A 23,371-nucleotide genomic window follows, 5' to 3' on the forward strand; every position below is an offset into this window, starting at 1 on the left:
ATAACATATGTTCAGAAATGTCACTTAATGCCCTAAGAGAGAGGAACAGTTTCTACAGATGTCCAGGATAAGCATTTGAGCCAGAAAGGCTGCAGAGGATGCTTGCATTCTTGTCAAATGTGTTGTCATTCTGCTTGGCAGGGTAACATTAGCCATGTCATAGCACAAGCAAATACAGGAGGCTATCCACAGCAAAATCTTTTGAGAAGAGACTGGGATCCCCTTCAGCCTATCTGTGACAGCTACGAAAACAAGTGGAATTGCTTGGACCTGTCGAGGTAGAATGCCAACTCTCTTCTGACATCCAGAGTATGCAGCCACTCATCTTTATTCGAGTGAGGTTTCAGGAAGAATGAAAGTAGGTAAATCGCCTAGTTGATATGGAAGTTAGTCACCACTTTCAAAATGAACTTTGGATGAGGGCACACATAAACCTTGTCTTTAAAGAAAATTTTATAAGGAGGGCCAGACATAAGTACATGTAGCTCACCTATCCTGGAAGAAGTAATGGCCACCGAACATGCTACCTTCACTGAAAGATGTAACAAGCAGCAGGTAGCTAAAAGCTCAAAGGGAGACCCTATCAGTTTTGACAATACCAAGATCAAGTCCCACGGGGGGAACAGATCTTATACCCGAGGATACAACTATTCCAGGCCTTTCAAAAATCTTATTGACATTGTCTTAGAAAATACAGAGCCATTATCAACCTGAGGGTGGAAAGCTGAGATACCTCCTAGGTGGAGTTTGATAAAACTAACCATCAACCCATGTTGTTTTGGGTATAACAGATAGTCCTAGATATGCCAGATTGAAGAAAGGATTGGGGAAACTCCAGATTTTTGGGACCAGACAGAGAATCGCTTCCACACAGCCAGGTAAGTAGTTAGTTGATGGCCTCCTACTGTATAACAGCACATTCTGAAACACTTTCGAACCAGACCCTTCCTGAGGGTCTAGCAATGGAGCATCCATGTTTTTAAATGGAGCACCTGAAAAATGGGATGGAGTAGGCAGCCATGGTCTTGAGAAATTAGGCCAGGAAAATTAATGGAGGAGAGGTCCATCAATGGCTACTAGCCAAGATGGTCAGGGATGAAACCCCTATGCTCTGGGTGTCCCTAAACCTCTGAATGCCAGAAGCTGGGAATGGACGACAGGAGATGGATCACTCAATAATTACCCTGCAATGTTCATTTCCTCTGAAGCATCTGGTACTGGCCACTGTCGGAAGACAAGATACCGGGCTAGATGAACTATTGATCTGACCCAGTATGGCCATTCTTATGTTCTGGATGCAATGGAAGTGAGCCGGACAGGAAAGTGAAGAACCAGTGCTGCTGAGGTCAAGCTGGGGCTACAAGTATTACTTCGACATGATTTAGTCTGATTTTCAGTAGCACTCTGTGAAGGAGTGGGATCACTGGGAAAGTGTACAGGAGCTTGTCCACCCAGGTCAACAGCGAGTGTTTGTGAGGGAACCTGGACTGTGACCCTGAAGGGAACAAAACTGCTGGTAGTTCCTGCGGGTTCTCATTACAAGCAGGTTCACCTGGGGAGTCTCCCACAGTTGAAAAATAAACCTGGCTATTCCTGGATGGAGACACCACTCGTGGTGACTCAAATGATTGGTGTAGATGATCGGCAAGCTCATTCTGCATTCCCTGGAAGGCAAGAGGCTTTGAGATTGATCAAATTGGCAATGCAAAAATCCAAGAGTTGGACTGTCTCTTGGCCGTGCAGGGAAGAGAGGGCCCCTCCCTGCTGCTGAGATACAATATTGCCACTTTATCATCTGTGAGAACGAGCAGCATTTCCCCCCTTTGAAATGGGGGAGGAAAGCCTGACATGCCAGTTGGATAGCTCTAAACTCTCTCACTTTTATGTGTAGAATCAAACCCATTGTAGACCATAACCCCTGCATCTGCAGAGAAGCAGATGAGCCACCCAACCCAGAGCAGATGCATCCATCACTAATGTCAGTGAAGACTAAGGATGGACAAAGGGAATACCTATGCATATGTTGGCAGGGTTTGTTCACCAATCTAGAGAGCCTAAAATATGAAAGGGCTCCATCACCACCATTCAGAGGCTGACAGTTTGGTAAGAATATAGAGCCCAGCCAACCTTTTAGTTTCCTGAGGCATAATCTGGAATGCTGGACTACATATGTGCAAAAGGCCATATGCCACAGAAGCCTCGTACAATTCCATGCTGTTGTGACTGGGTGAGCCTTGAGATCCAGAATGATGGACTGGATTTGTCTGAAATCTTGACTTGGAAGAAAGCTCTGGCTTGAGTAGTATCCAGACCTGTCCCAATAAACTCTGTTCTCTGAACTGGGGAGAGGATACACTTCTCTCTTTTAATTAATAGCACCAGCACATTGAAGATTGCCTGGGTAAGAGCTACACTGGACAGTACCTGAATCCTGGACTGGTCTCTCTCAAGCCAGTTGTCCAGGTAGGAATAGATTTGCACACCTAACTTCCTCAGAAATGCAGCCACCACTGCTATAATTTACACACCTAACTTCCTCAGAATTGCAGCCACCACTGCTATACATTTTTTAAAAGTTCAAGGAGTTGCAGACATGCCAAAAGGCAGCACAGTGAACTGGTAATGAGATTGGCTTACCAAAAGCCTGACATACTTCCTGTGGTACTGATAAATTGCCACATGGAAGTATGTGTCCTTTAAGATGAAAGTGGCATGCCAGTCTCCAGGATCCAGGAAGGGAATACTGGAAGCCAGCGTGACCATGTCACATTTCATCTTTTTCAGATATCTGTTGAGTTGATCCAGATCTAAAATTGGTCTGAGACCTCCCTTTGCTTTCAGAATTAGGAAATAGTGGGAATAAAACCCCATCCCTCTGTGACACTGTGGAAACTCTTCTATGGCTCGCACCCAGATGAGGGACTTCATCATGAGAGTGGTTCTTGAAGAGGGACAGGGAGGGAGGGAGGGAAGAAGGGGTAAAAACAAATTGAAGGATGTATTCCACTTCCACAGTGCTTAAGACCCATTAGTCTGAAGTAATTAGTGACCAAACACTTAGGAAGTGGGATACACAGTTTGCAAACAGAGGGTATGGAGAGACTTGGATTAGAGAGACTGGTATGGAGTCCTTGACCGACTCATCAAAATGTTTGTTTAGTGTCCCCAGGATGCCTAGATGAACAAGGAGCTGCTGTAGTAGAAAAAGAGGTTGGCCTGCACCTAAAACTCTGACACTTTTTCCTTGTTAGGTCCTGGCAAGGCACAAGAGTTGGGTATCGGTGAGACTGTTGAGGACGAAAGTGTTTCCTAATCGGAGGCAGTGAATATATGCATAATGACTTTAGAGTCACCCAGAAGTCCTTTAAGACATGAAATGTATCATCCATCACACCAAAAAGAGGGAAGACCCTTCAAATGGCAAGCCTTGAATAGTCCTGTGAACTTCTTGGGGCAGCCCCAAAGATTGCAGCGAAGAGCACCCGCACATAGTGATGGCAGAGGCTATGATCCTAGCAGCTGAGTTAGCAGCATCTAAACTGGCCTGGAGCAAAGTTCTAGACACCAATTTCCCTTCCTCCACCAGTGAAAGAAACTCTTGCTTAGTGTCCCCAGGGAGCCTGTCCTGAAATTTCAATGTAGAGTCCCAGATGTTATAATCATACTACCCTAATCAATTTTTCTACCAAACAGGTCAAGATTTTTGGCATGCTTTGACTTAGGGGTAGCCACTTGTTGCCCCTAGGATTCTTTGTTGTTGGCAGCCAAGACAACCAGTAACTCCAGAGGGGAGTGGGAACACAAATGTTCCAAGTCTTCGGAGAGAATATAGTATACGTGATCAGCCTTCTTAGATGTGGATGGAAATGGCAAGGAAGTTTGTGACAAGGTTTTGATGGGCTCTAAAATCACCTCATTGATTGGTAGGACCACATGAAATGGGTCAGTTGTCACCAGAATGCCAAAAAGATGATCGGACAGTTCTCTAACCTTCTCCACCTGGATAGCCAAGGCCGAGGTGACTCTTTTTAAAGCTCCTGGTGAGCTCTTCAGTCATTAGGTAGGGGTGTGGTGATTCCCAAGGGAACTATTTCATCTAGGGAAGAGGAGGATGAGGCCAATGCAGGTTAAGGGCTGAACCTCCTCTGATAATCAGATGGCTGGATCCCCACGATCCACTTCCTTGTGCTTGGTACTGGGCCCAGTCAACCTCTGACTCAAAAAATGACTCAGGGAATGGTGCTGATATGAAGAAATGAGAGGTCATTGTCGTCGGCTTTCCTCTTGACGGTACTGTCAGATGAGAGCTCTGAAATGCAGGAGACTGATGCAATACTTGATGCTGCGCTGAGGAGACTGACACAGTGTGGTCTGGTAATATTGGAGGAGCAACTTCCTGCACTGCTAGGTAAGCCAGCACTGACAAACTCAAGTCTCTCAACACCAAAAAAGCCTTCAGCATGGACAGAAGCATAAGAGTCTCTGAGCAACGAGTAAGAGAAGAAGGCAAGTGCTGAAGAAGCTGAAGGTACCTTATCAGGCCCTGGACTCAATGGTGCCTGCCTCAGTGCCAGAATCCACAATACAGCATTAGCTGATGACTGAGATGAGGAGTGCGTCAATTTTGACTGCACTCTACTTGACCCTTTGTCCCCTTGCTTGGGGAAACTTAGAAACCAGCAATCTTCCTTTCCTGGTCACATCCTTGGAAGCTATGTTTCTTCCTCTGCACCAGGAAGGGTGAACAGTGCCAGGACTTGGCCAATATCAGAGGAACGTTTCTCACAGAAACTGAAGTACTCAGCACATTCTCCAAATGGGAAGTCTTTGAAGATAGTCTCAGAGCAGCCACCATCAACAGAAACTTCAGCCTCGCCTATCTGTCTTTCTTGGTCCTTGGCTTAAAGTCCTTAAAAATTTGACACTGATCCCTAATGTGAGACTCATCCAGACACTTTAAACAGAGTGTGGGTCAGTCATGGGCATCAGTTTGGAACATGAAAAACAGGACTTGAAGCCTGGTGACTGAGGCATTCCTTGGTACTGAAAAATGGAACCACAAGCCAGGTATGAAAAAAATCACTTTTAACTCAACTAAAACTTATCCTGCTACCTGACTAACATTAAAACGATACCAATGGGGAACTATTTACAACTAAAAAACACGCCAAGAGAATGTGCCAAGGCAAGACAGTTCCCAGCAACCGTTGTTGGTGCAAGAAGGAACTGAAGGGGTTGAGGGCAGCCCTACCTTTTATACCAAAAAGCACACGCCATATGAGTACTGCTGAGGGAAAAAAATGCTAACAACTGTACATGGGAGGCGCGCGCGCGCACACACACACACACACACACACACACACACACACACACACACAGTGGAATGCACATGCGCAATCACTCAAAGAAGAAAATACAGTTTCTTCAGACATGCCACACCTGTGGGGGGGGAAAAAGCAGAAATTTGGGCTTGTTTTTGGCTTAACTGGCTTGTGAGTTGCTTGTTGGCTAGTTTTTGGCTTGTAGCTTGTTTGACTTGTAGCTTGTTGGACTTGTAGCTTGTTGCAGTTTGTTGCTTCTTTTTTTGATCGGCACCTGGCAAGCAGGGGCAAGCTGTGGCGTATTATTGCCTAGGCCAACAAGGCCTAGGCCTAGGGCGGCAAATTTGCTCGCGACTCTTCCCCAACTCCGCCCCTTCCCCAAATCCCCGGCCCACTTCCTCCCCTAGGTGCGCCGTGCTTCCCTCCTTCCACCTCCCTCCCAGGCTTGCTGCGCGAAAGCGCTGGGAGGGAGGGAGAAGCGAGTAGCAGCACGCTTGGAGGAGGCAGAGCAGAGGTGAGCTGGGGCCTGCGGGCGTGGGGAGTAACCCAGGGGGGCCGGGAACCGCTCCCTGCCCCAGCTCACCTCCGCTCCACCGCTGCCATCCCCCAAGCATGCCGCAACTCTCCTTCTGCCCCCTCCCTCCCAGGCTTGCCGTGCGAAAGCGCTGGGAGAGAGGGAGGAAGGGAGAAGTGAGTAGCGGCGCGATCGGAGGAGGTGGAACAAAGGTGAGCTGGGGCTGGCGGGCGCACAGAGTGACTCTTGGGGGGGAAGCAGGGAACCACTCCCTGCCCCAGCTCACCTCCATTCCACCGCTGCCATCCCCCGAGCGTGCCACAACTCCCCTTCTCCCCCCTCCCTCCCAGGTTTACCACAGGGAAGCAGAGGTGAGCTGGGGGGGGCGGCAATTTTTTGACGGCCTAGGGATGCCAAATTTGTTAATCCACCACTGGGGGCAAGGGGGTGGTGGCAAGCAGGGGCAAGAGGAGGGAGAGAGTCAGGGGTGCACGGTGGGCCCACCACAGTCCCAGACTGCATGCCAGGGAGATTCTAGTCACATAGAGTGTTGGGGTTCTTAGGGATTGGCTTGTTTTGGCCTTTTTTTGAACTGGGATTAGCTTGATTTTTGGCTTATTGTAAAAGTTGGGGTGCTTATTTACTGCATGAAAGTTGGCAACTGTGAGTTCCTTGTGTAATCAAGATACCAATAGTAGCCAGAAATACATTCCTTCATCTTTAATAACCACAGTGATGAGTGCTGAAGGACCCCATGATTGATCACAGTCTATAAATACATACACAGGGAACAAAAATTTTATAATAGACTTTTCAGTCTGGCAGACAAAGGTATAACAAGATCCAATGGCAGGAAGTCGGTGCTAGACAAATTCAAACTGGAAATAAAGTATACATTTTTAACAGTGAGGCTAGCTAACAATTGGAAAAATTTACCAAGGGTCATGGTGGAGTCTCCATCACTGAAAATCTTAGAATCAAGATTGGATTTTTTAAAAAAAGATATGCTCTAATTCAAAGGGAGTTATTTTGGAGAAGTTCTATGGCCTGTGTAATATAGGAGATCAGACTGCAATGTCCACAATGGTCCCTTCTGTCTTCAGAATCTATGCATGGTAAAAATGCCCCTTACAGAAGAAAAGATAGAGCAATTAATATGGAAAAATAACCTTAACAATGGGTGTAAGTAATAGCTGTATGCTGATAGCCCAATTAAGTTGATGCAATAACCTAAATAAAGATTTAGGTGTACATTATACTGTACTTACCTTGATGGCTTAGATTTTTCATCTTTCACATTGTAAACCCAATCAGATAACAATTTCTTAAAGGAAACTAGTAGTCCTTTGCTTTCCCAATATGTCTTTACCTCATGAATGTTCATAAATCTAAGAAAGAAAGATGTCATTACACAAATGTATACTACTAGAAAATAAAGCTATAATATATATACAGACTAGATCCTCAAATGATGTAAACTGATGTAGCTCCATCAAAGTCAGTGAAGCTACACCAGTTGACCCCAGCTGATGATCTGGTCCACAAGATCAACTGAATAGAGTTTCCATAAATATAGTATTAAGACCAAAGTATTGTTATAAATTTTATGTCTATTAAAATCTATGAAATTATATAGAGACCAAATTTTGCACTTATATTTGCATGTGCTTCCTACTGAAGTAAATGGAAATGTCGTATGTACATTCAAGGGCAAAATATAAAACACGCCTTTTTTAATAAGTACCTTAGTATGATATCCACAGACCTCAGTATCCAAGAACTTTTCTCTGACTACTACTGTGTGGAAGGATGGTCTTGTGATTAAAGCATCTGGACAAGGACTCAGGAAATCTGAGTTCAGTTTCCAGGCCGTTCATAAACTTTCTGTCTTACCTTGGGAAAGTCATTTAGAGTAAAATTGTCAAGAATGCCCCCAAAAAAACAATGGGGAGTCCGGTGACACCTTAAAGACTAACAGATTTATTTGGGCATAAGCTTTCGTGGGTAAAAACCCCCACTTCAGATGAACGCCCCACTGATTTTCTGTGGCACTTAGGCACTTTGTTTACTTACAATGTAAGTTGTTCAGTATAAGGACTATTTTTTACTGCGTTTGCACAGCATCTAGCACAATGTGGCATCTAGGCACTACTGTAATATCAGTCATAAGTAAAGCTGCAAGTTTGTCATGGATTCTGTGACTTTCCAGGATATCCATGCAACCCCAGCCGCTGCTGGGGCAGTCTTGGGACACTGCCCCACCCCCAGCAGAAGGAATTGCGGTGTGGGAGGGGACTCAGGGCAGTGCTTATCTTGGGGGGGGGGCTCCCTAGAAGCAGCGACATGTCCCTCCCTCCCTCAGCTCCTAGCTCCACACACTGCCTCTGTTCACAGGCACCACCCTCGCAGCTGTCATTGGCTGCGGTTCCTGGCCCATGGGAGATGTGGACGCAGTGCGCAGAGCTAGGAGTTGAGGGAGGGACATGTCCCTGCTTCCAGGGAGCCGTGAGGAGCCAGGTAGGGAGCCTGCAAGCCTCCTTAACTCCGCCAGCACTAGTGGAGGGCCCAGGCTGTGCGCCCCACAAGATTTAGTCAGGGATATATACAGGGGCGGCTCTACGTTTTTGGCCGCCCCAAGCAGTCATGCGCGGGAGGCGCCCCGGAGCCGCGGACCTCCCGCGGGCATGACTGCAGAGGGACCGCTGGTCCCGCATGGCTCGGCTGGACCTCCCGCGGCTGCGGCCGGTTCGCGGGTCCGGCGGCTCCGCTTGAGCTGCCGCAGTCATGCCTGCGGGAGGTCCAGCCGAGCCGCGGGACGAGCACCCCCTCTGCAGTCATGCCTGCGGCAGCTCCAGTCGTCCCGGGGCTCCGGTGGACCTTCCGCAGGCATGACTGCGGCAGGTTCGCCGGCCCAGCCTGCCGCCCCCTCCGGCCGCAGGGGACGCCCCCTAGATTTTGCCGCCCTAGGCACCAGCTTGTTTTGCTGGTGCCTAGAGCCGCCCCTGGATATATAGTACAAGTCATGGACAGGTCCCAGGCCATGAATTTTTGACTTTTACTAAAAATATCCATGACTACAACGTAGCCTTAGTTATAAGCAACAGCATTTGTAATTCACTACCATTCACTCCAGACTAGATTATTGTAATTCACTGTATCTGAATCTACATATGAAAAAAATGCAAAGTCTCCCACCACTTCTGCAAAACATAGCTGATGCCTCCTCCACAGGTTGGACTGCTTTGAACATTCCCCCCCTGTAATTTGGACCCTTCAAAGACTACCTCTACGTCCGATCTCAATCTTCAGACCCATTAATGAATCAGTTCCCAGTTACATTATTTATCTTGGGTACTTATATGGCCTACAATATTATAGGAACTGTGGACCTCAAAATTTCTAATAAATTTATCCTCACTATAACCATGTGAGGCAAGAAAGAAACATTATCCCCATTTTACAGATTAAGAATTGAGACAGAGAGAGACTAAGGTTATCTCTTCACTACTGGCTGGATCAGCGGGCACCGATTGATCCCTGAGCGCTCTTCCGTCAACTCCTGTACTCCAGCTTGGCGAGAGGCGCAGGCAGAGTCGGCGGGGGAGCGGCAGCAGTCGAGTCACTGTGGTGAAGACACCCCGGTAAGTCGATCTAAGTACATCGACTTCAGCTACGTTATTCACGTAGCTGAAGTTGTGTAACTTATATTGATCCATGCCCGAGTGTAGACCAGGCCTAAGTGATTTGCCCAAAATCACACAGGAATAGGGTTGCCAACTTTCTAATCCCTGAAAACTGAACAACTATGCCTCTTCCCGAATCCCGTCCCTCCCCTGCCTCTTTCTCTGAGGCCCCACCACCCGTCCAACCTGTCCCCCCACCATCACTCACTCTCCATCCCTGCCCCATCACTCACTCTCCCATCTCCCAGGACTCACTCGCCGTCTGCAGAGCCGGACTGGGAGGAGCTGATGCGGAGCCTGTCCAATTGCAGCACAGCAGAGCATGATGGGTCAGTCCCCATAGTGAGGGGCCGAGGCAGGGAAATTGGGGCACAGCGGGGCAGGAGGGAGGTTGGTTTGTGGAGCGAGGCCAAGGAGAAATTCGAGTCCATCCCCAGAGCAAGGGGCTGGGGAAATTGAGACATAGTGGGGCAAAGGGGGCAGACAGGACCCCCCCCCCCCCGCGATGGTGCAGGTACCCACTTTGGTGCCTGGTCCAAGAGCCAGCCAGTTCTCACCATCAGGCTGGGGGGTGGAAAGAGCAGCATCTGCTAAGTAGAGCCTCGCCTCCAGACTCCAGCAGCAGCTGCTGCTCTTTCTGCTCCTCCTCCCTGGTGGCAGAGGCCAGTTACTGCAGGTAACTGGACCTTTAGCTTTCGATCAGCTGCCAGTTTCCCTTTTTTGACTAGACGTTCCAGTTGAAAACTGGACACCTGGCAATCCTACACAGGAAGTCTGTAGCAGAACTGGAAATTGAATCCATTTGTCCTTAGTCCCAGGTTAGTGCCCTATCTACTGTACCATCTTCCCTGTCTAGAGAGAGACTGCATGTCTTTCTAAGAACTGCCAAGACAGTTATCTGCATTGTTCCAGAGGAGTGTAAGAAAAAACAGAGCTAAGTGCATAAAGGTCAGAGATAAGGCATTTTCAACTGCAGGAATCTGGCTGTTAAATGAACTTCCAGAGGAGATCTAATTAGAGGCATTCAGGTACTTTGGTGACAGATGCTAGTACATAATACTATGATGGACAGATAAAAGTGGCATGGAGATGAAATTTCTGTCTCACTTCTAAAGGTGGTGCTTCTAAAAGGGGGTCAAGGATGGTTTAAGTCAGCTTACAATGCTGTTGCCAATGCTGTATTTGTTATGTAAATAATAGAGTACATCAGTTACAAGGCTATAATGTCTGGCTACTTTCACGATGACTAATTTGCACCAAAAATTGTTTTCAAAATTACTAAACTATTTTGATTAGGTTATTCACTGTTTTTTAAAACAAAACTTCCCCTTTTAGACTATTCATATGTAGAACATGTACAGTAGGAGCACGTTTTCAAAACAATGAATATGCCTATAAAATTCTATACCAGCCCATTAAGTTATGTGACTGCTTGCACATCAAGTACCTGCATCTACAGGCTGCTCACTTGTAAGCACAAGTCTAGGGATTAGTGAATGCAATGGATGTACATTTCCTCTGTTACACCCATATTTGAACATCTGGCACGTACTGTCTGATATCCAACTAATTTCAATTTTAAAAATTAAAGTAAATGAAGCACTTACTTCCCTATAATATCAACATAGCTTTCTGCTGCGCCTATTAATGTTTGGGCAGCATCTTGGTTAAGCATTCCAGTGTGGTATTGCTTCTGATAACTAGCCTAGATAAAAACAAAAAATCCTCAAAAACATGAATTAACATAAAAAGTGCTACAAAGTAAATGATGAAAAATGACTTGCTAACTTTTTCTCTATTCTTGCTAGAATAAAAATATATTACAACATATCAATATCATTGAGTACAAAAACAAATTCATTTTACATACTTACATTTATATTATGTGGATAATTCCATATAAATAATTCTTTCTGTGGACTATCAGGGAGTGCACCTGCCTTCAGCTGTAAGGCCCTGGAACTGAACTCCCCAGTTTAGCAATGCAGCATCTGTGGTAATGCTCCTCTTAAGGCGGGGGTGCATGAATGGGGTTCCCTCACAGACCTTGTGAGGCTCCTTCCACCAATTGGTGGAGCCAAGAGCCTTCTGCAGAATAGATACCCTCTTGGTCAAGCTGTGTTTGCTGGGTGTCCAGACCATCCTCAGCCAGGGTTGGGGGAACCTTGAATGCAGACTGGTGTGGGGTGTAATGAAGGTGGAGGCTGCCATGTGGCCTAGCAGTGCAGGCAGACCCACGCTATGGTTTGAGGCAGTGGTTCTCAACCCACAGCCTGCAGGCTGCTTGCAGCCCAATCAGCATACAGCTGTGGCCCATATATCCTCAGGGCCATAGTTAATATATATATATATATATATATATATATATATATATATATATATATATATATATATATATGGTGTCTTTGGGGCATCTTCCTTTCCTCTTCAACTCTCTAACAAGGGATTTGTGCCTTCTCTTTTTTGGAATGAAAGGCTGATGTATGGTGTGGGAGGGCACACGTGTCAGGCTCTGAATCAGCAGCAGGTCTCAAGAAATGAGAGAAATAATTTGATTCTGTCTTCCCTCTGCTTTCTAGATCTGCTCTTGAAGCCACTGCAGAATTTACACTTAGACAGAATATGGGCTTCCCTGAGGCAATGGAAGCAGATGGAAGAAGTAGTTACTCACCTTGTGCAGTAATGATGGTTCTTCAAGATCTGTGTCCCTGTGGGTGCTTCACTCTATGTGTCACTGCATCCCTGCGCCGGAGATTGGAGATATCTCATAGCAGTACTCTGCCGGGGGAAGGGTGCGCACAGGAGTTGTCACATGCAGCCGTTGGCACCTCCTGTAGCACACGCTCCCCCGATCGTCCTCTCCGTTCCTTCTCTACTGCAGAGCTCGGCTGTGTGAACTCAAAAGTAGAGGGGAGGAGGGTGGGTAGTGGAGCACCCACAGGGACACACATCTCGAAGAACCATCGTTACTGCATAAGGTGAGTAACTTCTTCTTCATCGAGTGGTGTCCCTGTGGGTGATCCACTCTAGGTGCTTGTAGAGCAGTACCCCACCATGGGTGGTAGGGGGTCGGAGTTATGCATAAGTGTGTGATGAGAGCACTGAGACAAGGCCTAGGGTGATAGCGTAATGCTTTGCAAAAAGGTGTTCTGATGTCCAGGCTGCAGCTCTACAAATATCTATTAAAGGGGACATTGTTCAAGAATGTAATCGATGTTGTCATGGCTTGCATTGAGTGGGATCTGATGCCCACGGGGGGTTCTTTGTGAAGCAGGCGGTAGCAAGTTTGAATACGGGGTAGACCCATTTGGAGTCTCTGGGTCAATACTGTAGAGCCCTTGGAGCGCTCTGCTGTAGACAAATAGCCTTGGTGACTTGCGAATGGTTTAGTTCTGTCCAAATAGAAGGCTACAGCTCATCTTATATCCAGCATGTGCAACGTTGCTTCTTGAGAGTCATTATGTGGCTTGTGATAGAAGGCAGGTAAGTGTATGGTTTAGTTAATATGAAAATGTGTAGCCACTTTGGGCAAGAATTTTGGGTGAGGACGTAACATGATTTTGTCTTTGGTAAATACAATGTATGGTGGTTCAGCCATCAATGCTCCTATTTCGCTGACACGTCTGGCAGACTAGGAATGGGACCTTCATTGACATATGAAGGAGCAAGCAGGTTGCTAGAGGCTCAAAGGGTGGTCTTGTGAGACATTTGAGCACATGATTGAGATCCCATGGTGGTGCAGGTTGGTGTACTTCTGGGTACATGTTCTGTATACCTGCTAGACAGCACCGTGTAATCAGGTGAGCAAATATTGAAGTCCCTTCTATCTGTTCATAGAGGCCGTAAAGGCAATGAGGTATATTTTAATAGAGCTTATGGCTAACCCCATTTAGTTCTAGTAGGTAGTCTAGGATCACAGATAGAGGTGCCTTGGTCGCGTCCAGCTGTTTTTGCTGACACCAAAGGGACAATCTAGTGGTGAGGCGATGGGTATTTAGTAATACCTGTTACACTTTCTCTGAACAGTTCAATTCCCCATGTTGGAACCAGAGAGGAGCCACGCTTTGAGATGGAGTTTCGCTGGGTCTGGATGGAGCATCAGGCCCTTGTTCTGGGACAGGAGGTCCATCTGGAAAGGCAGCGATTGTGGGGCACAGACTGCTAGACGTGAGAGATACTGAAATCAAGTCTGTCTGGGCCATGTGGGGACAATGAGAATGATGTATGCTCTGTCGAGTCGTATCTTGCGGATGACCTGTGGGATCAGTGGGAAGGTGTACATGAGTGACACATTTCATGGGATGAGGAAGGCATCCCCCAACGACCCCAGTGCCAGGTCTGCCCTGGAGCAAAAGAGTGGACATTTGTGATTTGTCGCTGAGGTGAAAAGGTCTATTACTGAGTGACTCAATTTTTGGAATATTGTGTCGAGAACCCTGTCGTGGATTTCCCACTCGTGTTTCTGTGAGAAGTGCCTGCTGAGGTTGTTGGGTGTAGTGTTTTGGCACCCTGGTAGGTATGATGCTGTGATGTTTATATTGTTGCGGATGCACAGGTTCCATAAATTCATGGCTTCTACGCATAGTGAGTGAGACCTGGCTCCTTCTTGGCAATTGGTGTAAAACATGCATGCCACATTATCAGTGAGAATAGAGATTGAGGTCTGCCGTATGAGTGGGGGGTGGGGGGAAGTGGCGGCATGCATTGTGTACCACATGGAGTTCCAGGAAATTGATATGTAGTCGGGTTTCCATTGCAGACCACTTGCCTTGTACATTGTGGTGACCCAAGTGGGCGCCTCGACCTATCAGGGAGGCATCTGTTGTGATAGTCACTGACAAGGTGTCTTGTTGAAAGGGAGCATACATTCTCTGGCTGTGTCCACCATTGTAGGGAGAGGATAACCCTTGGTGGTAGTGTAACACTTCTGTTGAGAGAGTGTTTGCTGGATGCATAGACCATGCTCAACCAGTGCTGCAGGCAGCCATATGGAGTCTGGCATACTTTACTACAAAAGTTGTAGCTGCCATACGTCCCAGAATCTGAAGGCATGTCCTCACTGAAGTTTGTGGTCTGACGGTCACCATGGAAATAAGATTGGTCAATTTAGTGATCTGTGATTTGGCAATATTGCCTTGGCTTATATGGAGTCTAGGTTGGTTCCAATAAACTTCAACCGCTGGGTTGATTCCAGGGTGGATTTCTTTTCGTTTATCTGTAGACCTAGTTGGTGAAACAGTTCTATTGTGGTCTTCAGCATGCCTGCCGTTTCTTGTCAGTTGGCAGCCTTGAGAAGGCAATCATCCAAATAGTGGAAGATTATGATTCCATTGTGTTGTAAATGTGCTGCTACTATCATGAGGGTTTTTGAGAATACGCGGGAAGCAGTGGACAGTCCGTAGGGAAGGACCCTGTATTGGTAGTGATTGGGTCCTACTGTGAACCTCAGGAACCTCTGTGGGCAGGATGTATTGTAATATGGAAGTATGCATCTTGGAGGTTGAGGGCTAAAAACCAGTCCCCCGTGACTAGCACTGGGATTATTGTGGCCAGAGTGACCATTTTGAACCTGTGGTTGCATATGAACCTGTTGAGTTTTCAGAGTTCTAAGATTGGTCTCCATCCCTCTCCTTTCTTCTCTGTCAGGAAATATTTGGAATAAAAAACCCTCCCTCGGTATTGATGTAGTACTGGTTCTACAGCACCCAGCAGCAGGAGGTGGTCTACTTCCTGTTGCAGAAGGAGCTCATGAGATGGGTCCCTGAAGAGGGACAGGGAAGGAGGGAGGGTAGGGAGGATGGTTGTGAAAGGAAAGGTGTAGCCAGATTGTATAATCTCCAAAACCCATTTATCTGTAGTTATCATAGCCCAGGCATGGTAAAATGGGTGTAGGCGGTGACCAAAATTGTGGGATGGGGTATCTGTTGGCACTAGAGGTGTGGGGAGGTTGTGCATACCCTTGACCAAGACTTCAAAATTGTGGCTTAGATGGAGATGAATGGGTGAACGAGGCCTGGTTCTGTGGAGCTTGTTGTTTCTGAGCCCGTTGTTTGGGTCTGTTCTGAGTGAAGTATTGTGGTTGTTGACGGTTAAACAAGGTGTCTCATGACCTCTGGTATGGTATAAAGTGAGCACGTTTGTCAGGCGGTGGGTGTATGCTTAGTGTACGCAGCGTTGCTCGGGAAGCCTTCATGGTATGGAGGGCGTCATATGTTTGAGACGAGAACAGTTTATCCCCATTGAAGGGGAGGTTCTCCACTTTTAGCTGTAGTTCTTTTGGAATTCCCGAAGCCTGCAACCATGATGTTCTTCTCATAACCACAGCTGTTGCTGTTGATCAGGAAGCTGTGTCTTCTACATCCATTGAGGCTTGCAGTGCTTTGCGGGCTATTAACTGACCCTCATTGATCATGGCATTGAGTTGAGGATATTTATGCTCGGGGAGGTCCTCCACGAGCTCTTGTATTTTACTATAGTTAGAGTAGTTGTAATTTGCTAGTAGAGCAGAATAGTTGGCAACTCTAAGCAGAAGGGTGGATGACGAGTAAACTTTCCACCCAGAGAGGTCAAGTCTCTTGTGTTCTTTATCTTGCAGTGAGGAGCGGAAATGTGGCTGTTTACTGCGCTGATTAGCAGCCTCTACTACCAGAGACCAAGCTTGAGGGTGTGAAAACAAAAATTCCATGCGTTTGGCTGGAAAGAAGTATTTTCTGTCAGCCCTTTTGTTGATGGGTGGTGCCAAAGCCAGTATTTGCCATATTACCTCCGCAGGCTCTATTATAACCTCATCCATGGGGAGGGCAATCTTGGTCGCTGATGCTGGTTGTAAGATTTTTAACAACTTATGTTGTTTCTCCTGCACCTCATGTAAGGCAATTTCCTGGCTGTTTGCTACTCTTTTGAAGAGTTCTTGGAACTGTTTCAGGTCATCTGATGTCATAGGGGTAGACGGCATCACTGCTTCGTCTGGTGCAGAAGATGAGTGTGGGGTAGGTGGTGAATCATCCAGTCTGCCTGTGATAGTATTTCTTCCTCTTCTATCTCTGTCTCAGAGGTTTCTCTGTGTGGTAATGATGGATGTACTCTGGAACCTCTTGTTGCTGGGGAAGAGGGACCAGAATAGGAGTTCTGGTATGTGGGCCAAGGACCCCATGTGGGCATTGCATGGGGTATGGTGGTAATGGATAAGGCCAGTGCTGTGTATACCAGGGCTGTGAATGCTCTGAGGGATGAGGCTTAGGCTTCACAGCATTCCATGTAGGTCTCATCTGTGATGGGGATGAACATTGAGAAGAGAAATGAGTGTTCTCCACATCTTCTTCCTCACCACTATGCATGGAGAGTGATGCAGGAGATGAAGGATGGTACCGTGCTATGTAGCTCAGGGAGTGTTCGGTGCCAAGCAGTGGTAACTGCGGTGCAGAAGAAACTGCTTTGTCAGCAGGACACAGGAATTACGCTGGTCCCGCCTTGAGGTTGTGGTTGACCATTGCAGCACTGTCTGGTGCTGGATTCAGCTTGTTAGGCGGCAGCAAGTCTTGGGTTGGTGCCAATGGTGGCAGCATTGATCACAGTGCTGCTGCCTGTGCTGTGCTCTGCACTGGGGTAGTCGGTGCTGTGGAGGAGACTTGACATCTCAACTCTGGTGCCATGCATTGGGGCTCAGCAGGGGTCTACTGAGGGATGGTGCCGGAGGAGCCTGGTGCCTCGTAAGTGGTCACTCTGGATGAGTGGAGCATTGAGGTAAAAACTTTGCAGGGAAGCTCTTTTTCTGAGAGACCCTTGTTAGAGAGGTCAAGGCTCGCTTCCTGACAGTTTTGGAAGTTGGAGCCTTATCAGAGCTCAGGGATCTCAGTCTGTGAGACTCCCCAGAGGACATCTCTTGCGGAGGTTGGAGGGATCTCTCCAGCAGAAGCATTTTCAAGCGAAGATCCCTGTCATGACTTGCCCTTGATGTTAAGTTGGTGCAATGCGTGTATTTCTGGGAAATATGAGTTTCTCCCAGACAGCGAACGCAGGATGTGTGACTGTCAGAGACCAGCACTGGTTCACTGCAGGAGTCACACTTTTTAAATCCTGTTGAGCCCGGCATGTCTGCAGTTAAGCCTCTCCCACCTCTCCAGAGATAAGGGTGGGAGTTAATTGTAATGGTAAACTGTAGAAACTGTTCCCAAACGGGGAGTTAAGGAGAGAAAAAGCCACCTTCTTTCTCCCCCAAACCCTTTTTTTTTTTTTAAGAAAAACCTCTTAGAGGAACTAACCAAACTATGTAACTATGTATAGACTAAGGATATGTCTTCACTACCCGCCAGATCAGCAGGCAGCGATCAATCCAGCGGGGCTTGATTTATCGCGTCGTCTAGTCTAGATGCGATAAATCGACTCCCAAATACTCTCCCATTGACTCTTGTACTCCAGCTTGGCGAGAGGTGCAAGTAGAGTCAACTGGGGAGCGGCAGCACTCGACTCACCATGATGAAGACACCAGGGTAAGTCGATCTAAGTATGTCAACTTCAGCTACATGAATAACTATGTGAATAACTTCACGCAGCTGCAGAATTGTCTGGCTAAGTGGACTCTCCCCTCAGGCCTTATGCTACCAGCACTCCCAGCTATCTTCGAGACACCACTGACTTCCTGAGGAAACTACAATCCCTTGGAGATCTTCCAGAAAACACCATCCTAGCCACTATAGATGCAGAAGACCTCTACACCAACATTCCACACAAAGATGGACTACAAGCCATAAGGAATTAATAGTATCCCCGATAATATCACGGCTAACCTGGTGGCTGAACTTTGTGACTTTGTCCTCATCCACAACTATTTCACATTTGGGGACAATATATACCTTCAAGTCAGTGGCACCGCTATGGGTACCCGCATGACCCCACAGTATGCCAACACCTTTATGGCTGACTTAGAACAACGGTTCCTTAGCTCTTGTCCCCTAACACCCCTATTCTACTTGCGCTACATTGATGACATCTTCATCATCTGGACCCATGGAAAAGAAGCCCTTGAGGAATTCCACCATGATTTTAACAATTTCCATCCCACCATCAACCTCAGCCTAGACCAATCCACACAAGCGGTCCGTTTCCTAGACATTACTGTACTAATAAGCGATGGTCACATAAAAACCACCCTATACTGGAAACACACTGACCGCTATGCTTACCTATATGCCTCCAGCTTCCATCCACGACACACCACACGATCCATTGTCTACAGCCAAGCTCTAAGATACAACCGCATTTGCTCCAATCCCTCAGTCAGAGATAAACACCTACAAGATTTGCCTAATTGCCTTCTATGATGAGATAACTGGCTCTGTGAATGAGAGGAAAGCAGTGGATGTGCTATTTCTGGACTTTAGCAAAGCTTTTGATACAGTCTCCCACAGTATTCTTGCCAGCAAGTTAAAGAAGTATGGGCTGGATGAATGGACGGTAAGGTGGATAGAAAACTGGCTAGATGGTCGGGCTCAACGGGTAGTGATCAATGGTTCCATGTCTAGTTGGCAGCCGGTATCAAGTGGAGTGCCCCAAGGGTCGGTGCTGGGGCCGGTTTTGTTCAATATCTTCATTAACAATCTGGAGGATGGTGTGGACTGCACCCTTAGCAAGTTTGCAGATGACACTAAACTGGGAGGAGTGGTTGATACGCTGGAGGGTAGGGATAGGATACAGAGGGACCTAGACAAATTAGAGGATTGGGCCAAAAGAAATATGATGAGGTTCAACAAGGACAAGTGCAGAGTCCTGCACTTAGGACGGAAGAATCCCATGCACTGCTACAGACTAGGGTCCGAATGGCTGGGCAGCAGTTCTGCAGAAAAGGACCTAGGGGTTACGGTGGACAAAAAGCTGAATATGAGTCAACAGTGTGCCCTTGTTGCCAAGAAGGCTAATGGCATTTTGGGTTGTATAAGTAGGGGCATTTCCAGCAGATCGAGGGACGTGATCATTCCCCTCTATTCAGCACTGGTGAGGCCTCATTTGGAGTACTGTGTCCAGTTTTGGGCCCCATACTACAAGAAGAATGTGGATAAATTGGAGAGAGTCCAGCGGAGGGCAATAAAAATGATTAGGGGGCTGGAGCACATGACTTATGAGGAGAGGCTGAGGGAACTGAGATTGTTTAGCCTGCAGAAGAGAAGAATGAGGGGGGATTTGATAGCTGCTTTCAACTACCTGAAAGGGGGTTCCAAAGAGGATGGATCTAGACTGTTCTCAGTGGTAGAAGATGACAAAACAAGGAGTAATGGTCTGAAGTTGCAGAGGGGGAGGTTTAGATTGGACATTAGGAAAAACGTTTTCACTAGTAGGGTGGTGAAGAACTGGAATGGGTTACCTAGGGAGGTGGTGGAATCTTCTTCCTTAGAGGTTTTTAAGGTCAGGCTTGACAAAGCCCTGGCTGGGATGATTGAGTTGGGTTTGGTCCTGCTTTGAGCAGGGGGTTGGACTAGATGACCTCCTGATGTCCCTTCCAACCCTGAGATTCTATGATTCTAAGATCTCTATCAAGCATTCTTAAAACTACAATACCCACCTGCTGAAGTGAAAAAACAGATTGACAGAGCCAGAAGAGTACCCAGAAGCCACCTACTACAGGACAGGCCCAACAAAGAAAATAACAGAACGCCATTAGCCATCACCTACAGCCTCCAACTAAAACCTCTCCAGCCCATCATCAAAGATCTACAACCTATCCTGAAAGATGATCCCTCACTCTCACAGATCTTCAGAGACAGGCCAGTCCTCGCTTACAGACAGCCTCCCAACCTGAAGCAAATACTCACCAGCAACCGCACACCATACAACATAAACACTAACCCAGAAACCTATCCTTGCAACAAAGCCCGATGCCAGCTCTGTCCACATATCTATTCAAGTGACACCATCATAGGACCTAATCACATCAGCCATGCCATCAGGGGCTCGTTCACCTGCACATCTACCAAAGTGATATATGCCATCATGTGCCAGCAATGCCCCTCTGCCATGTACATTGGCCAAACCGGACAGTCTCTACGCAAAAGAATAAATGGACACAAATCTGACATCAGGAATCATAACATTCAAAAACCAGTGGGAGAACACTTCAACCTCTCTAACCACTCAGCGACAGACTTGAAGGTGGCAATTTTGCAACAAAAAAACTTCAAAAACAGACTTCAAAGAGAGACTGCTGAACTCGAATTAATATGCAAATTAGATACAATTAACTTAGGTTTAAACAGAGACTGGAAATGGTTGGGTCATTACACTAATTGAATCTATTTCCCTATATTAAGTTCTCTTCACACCTTCTATGGGTCATCTCAATTATCACTTCAAAGGTTTTTTTTTCTCCTGCTGATGATAGCTCATCTCAATTGATTAGCCTCTTCCAGTTGGTATGCGTACTTCCACCTTTTCATGTTCTCTGTATGTATAAATATCTTCTGTCTGTGTGTTCCATTCTATGCATCCGAAGAAGTGAGCCCACGAAAGCGTATGCTGAAATAAATTTGTTAGTCTCTAAGGTGCCATAAGTACTCCTGTTCTTTTTGCGGATACAGACTAACACGGCTGCTACTCTGAAACATAACTTAGATCGACACCCCCTCCCTCCCGCCCCCCACAGTGTAGACCAGGGCTAAGACTAACTAAACAGTGTAACTAAGTATAGATTAAAAAGAAGTTCCTATGTAACTTGTGACTTTATTTTTCCCCCCAGAAAGTATCAAAGAGAGCTCTGTCGCGAAGCTCTGTCTGCAGCTGAGGACAGTTGAAAAGGAACTGAGAGGATGGTTGGGGGAGCGCGCGCTACAGGAGGTGCCAATGGCTGCACAAGATGACTCCTGTTCGTGTCCTTTCTCCGGCCGAGTACTGCTGTGAGAAATCGCTGATCTCCGGCACAGGGATGCACTGAGACCTAGAGTGGAGCACCCACAAGGACACCACTCGATGAAGAATGTCCATTACTGAGGGGAAAAGACCTGTTGCAGGTCTGGCAATGTTTAAGCCCTGGGGGTTTGGGCATAACCTAAGCAGAAATCTGCCTGGTACCAGCAAGGCAGGTGTTCAGTGACCGGCTGCGGTTTAACTAGAACTCCAAACAAGGGTACTGAGGTGGACAGGGAAGCCCTGACTGTGAGGCACATAAAAAAGGTGAAGGAAAGAGATCCCCTCAAAATATAAAGCATGTACAAGAAACAAGATAAGAATAACAAAATTGAACTAACTAAATTAAAATAGGGTGAGAATAATGCTGGATTAGCAAAGCTGAATCCACCTCAGACTACCGGCAGTTGCAAAGACACTGGTGCTGTAGCAGGTCCACCCTTTCCCTATCTGCTCTCAGATTGGAGCACAAGCATCTGTAAGGTGCAGATGCAGACCAGTGGACACTGCTACTGAAAATCTCCAATTGAAGGAGCACAGGCATGCATGCACACCTGAAGTGGAACACTCATAGGGATAAACTACTTGATGTAGTCATCCAGACTGTTTCAGGACTAGTGTTTTGAGCTTGCTCTCCCACAGCACTCCACTGAGGTGTGATGAATCCTGCACCTACCTGGTGTTCAGTCCTTACTACCTGAGCAGTCAGTACAGGTCCAGTTGTGGGACACTCAGCCCTCCAGATAAGTCTCACGAAAGTCTACCCCTTCCAATGATACTGAAGGTCCCAGAAGGGAAATAACACCTCATGGACACTGGTGGCAGGCCTCCCTTCCTTCAAGGGGGCTCTGGCCAGTTGTAGTGCAGTCCAGTGCCCTCAGACAAGTTACCTGTATGTGCTTTAAAATAACTGCTTGGGGCCTGGCCCACCTTCCTTTTAGGGCCTCAGAGGGGCAAGGTCATGTGAGCTGTCCAGTTCCCACCTGAAGGCAAATGTAACCCTTCTGCCGGGCCGAAACGATAGCAGCAAGGGCCGGGTTCAATACCTAGGGGTCCCTTCCCCACAACATAATGCAAAACCAGCTCGAGCCCCCACCCAGTGACCTGGGAAAATCTTACACACACCCCTGGGCGCCTCAAGGAGGCAATACTTCCCCTCTCGCAAGCACAGACTCTTGGTGTAGCAGAAAAGGTTTAATTACATAAGATAAACAACAACAAGCATTAAATTTGGAAAATACCTTAACTAGAGATCATGGGTCAAACCGTGAGCAAAGACCCACTCCAGCAAATTGGGCCGTGTCCCTCTTTCTGGGCCCTTGAGTCCAGCAACCCCCCAAATCACCCACAGTCCCAAAAGTCCCACAATCCAAAAGTCTCTGTCCCGGGTCTGTGCAGCCCCAGAGTTCAAGAGTCTCTTTGCAGAGGTCCCCCTCCCCAGCCTGGGTAGAAAAGGGGCACCTTACATGGTTTGGGGCCAACTGCCCTGCCTCTTCGTGGGGTTCTGCTTCCACCAGCCGTCCCCGCCACCGCTCAGCTCCGCTGGCTCTGTGGGCTGCTCTGGTCCACCAGCTGTCCTGTGATCTGCTCCGGCCGTCCTCGCGAGCTGCTTGGCTCCACTCACCCAGGGCTGCACAAACTGCTCCACTCCGTTCTGCCAGCTGCTCTGCTCCATGGTATTGCTTCAGGCTCCCCCACTCATAAGCACAGTACTCAGTGCTCTCAGCAAGTTCAGCTCTTTAGTGATTTCAGCTCTTAGTCATTCCAGCTCATAGTAGGGGAGCCCCAGTGAGTTCAGCTCAGTAACCTGTATCTAGATTCTTAAGGGAATCAAACATTAACTCTGACATTCCACAGTGGAGAGAGGCACAGGTGGAACTGGTGCATCTGGCTCACACAAGAAGCCTGCACCACCCAGTACAGATATCTGTCCCCAGCCTCTCTCTTCTCAATGGGTTTTG

General features: G+C 47.2%; 1 pseudogene; it reads right to left on the reverse strand.

Moving 5' to 3' along the window:
• LOC123369017 overlaps positions 1-23,371 on the reverse strand; it is a 322,921-nt pseudogene that overhangs the window by 172,437 nt on the left and 127,113 nt on the right.

The sequence above is a fragment of the Mauremys mutica genome, chromosome 4, assembly GCF_020497125.1.
Source record: "Mauremys mutica isolate MM-2020 ecotype Southern chromosome 4, ASM2049712v1, whole genome shotgun sequence".
Classification (NCBI taxonomy): domain Eukaryota; kingdom Metazoa; phylum Chordata; order Testudines; family Geoemydidae; genus Mauremys; species Mauremys mutica.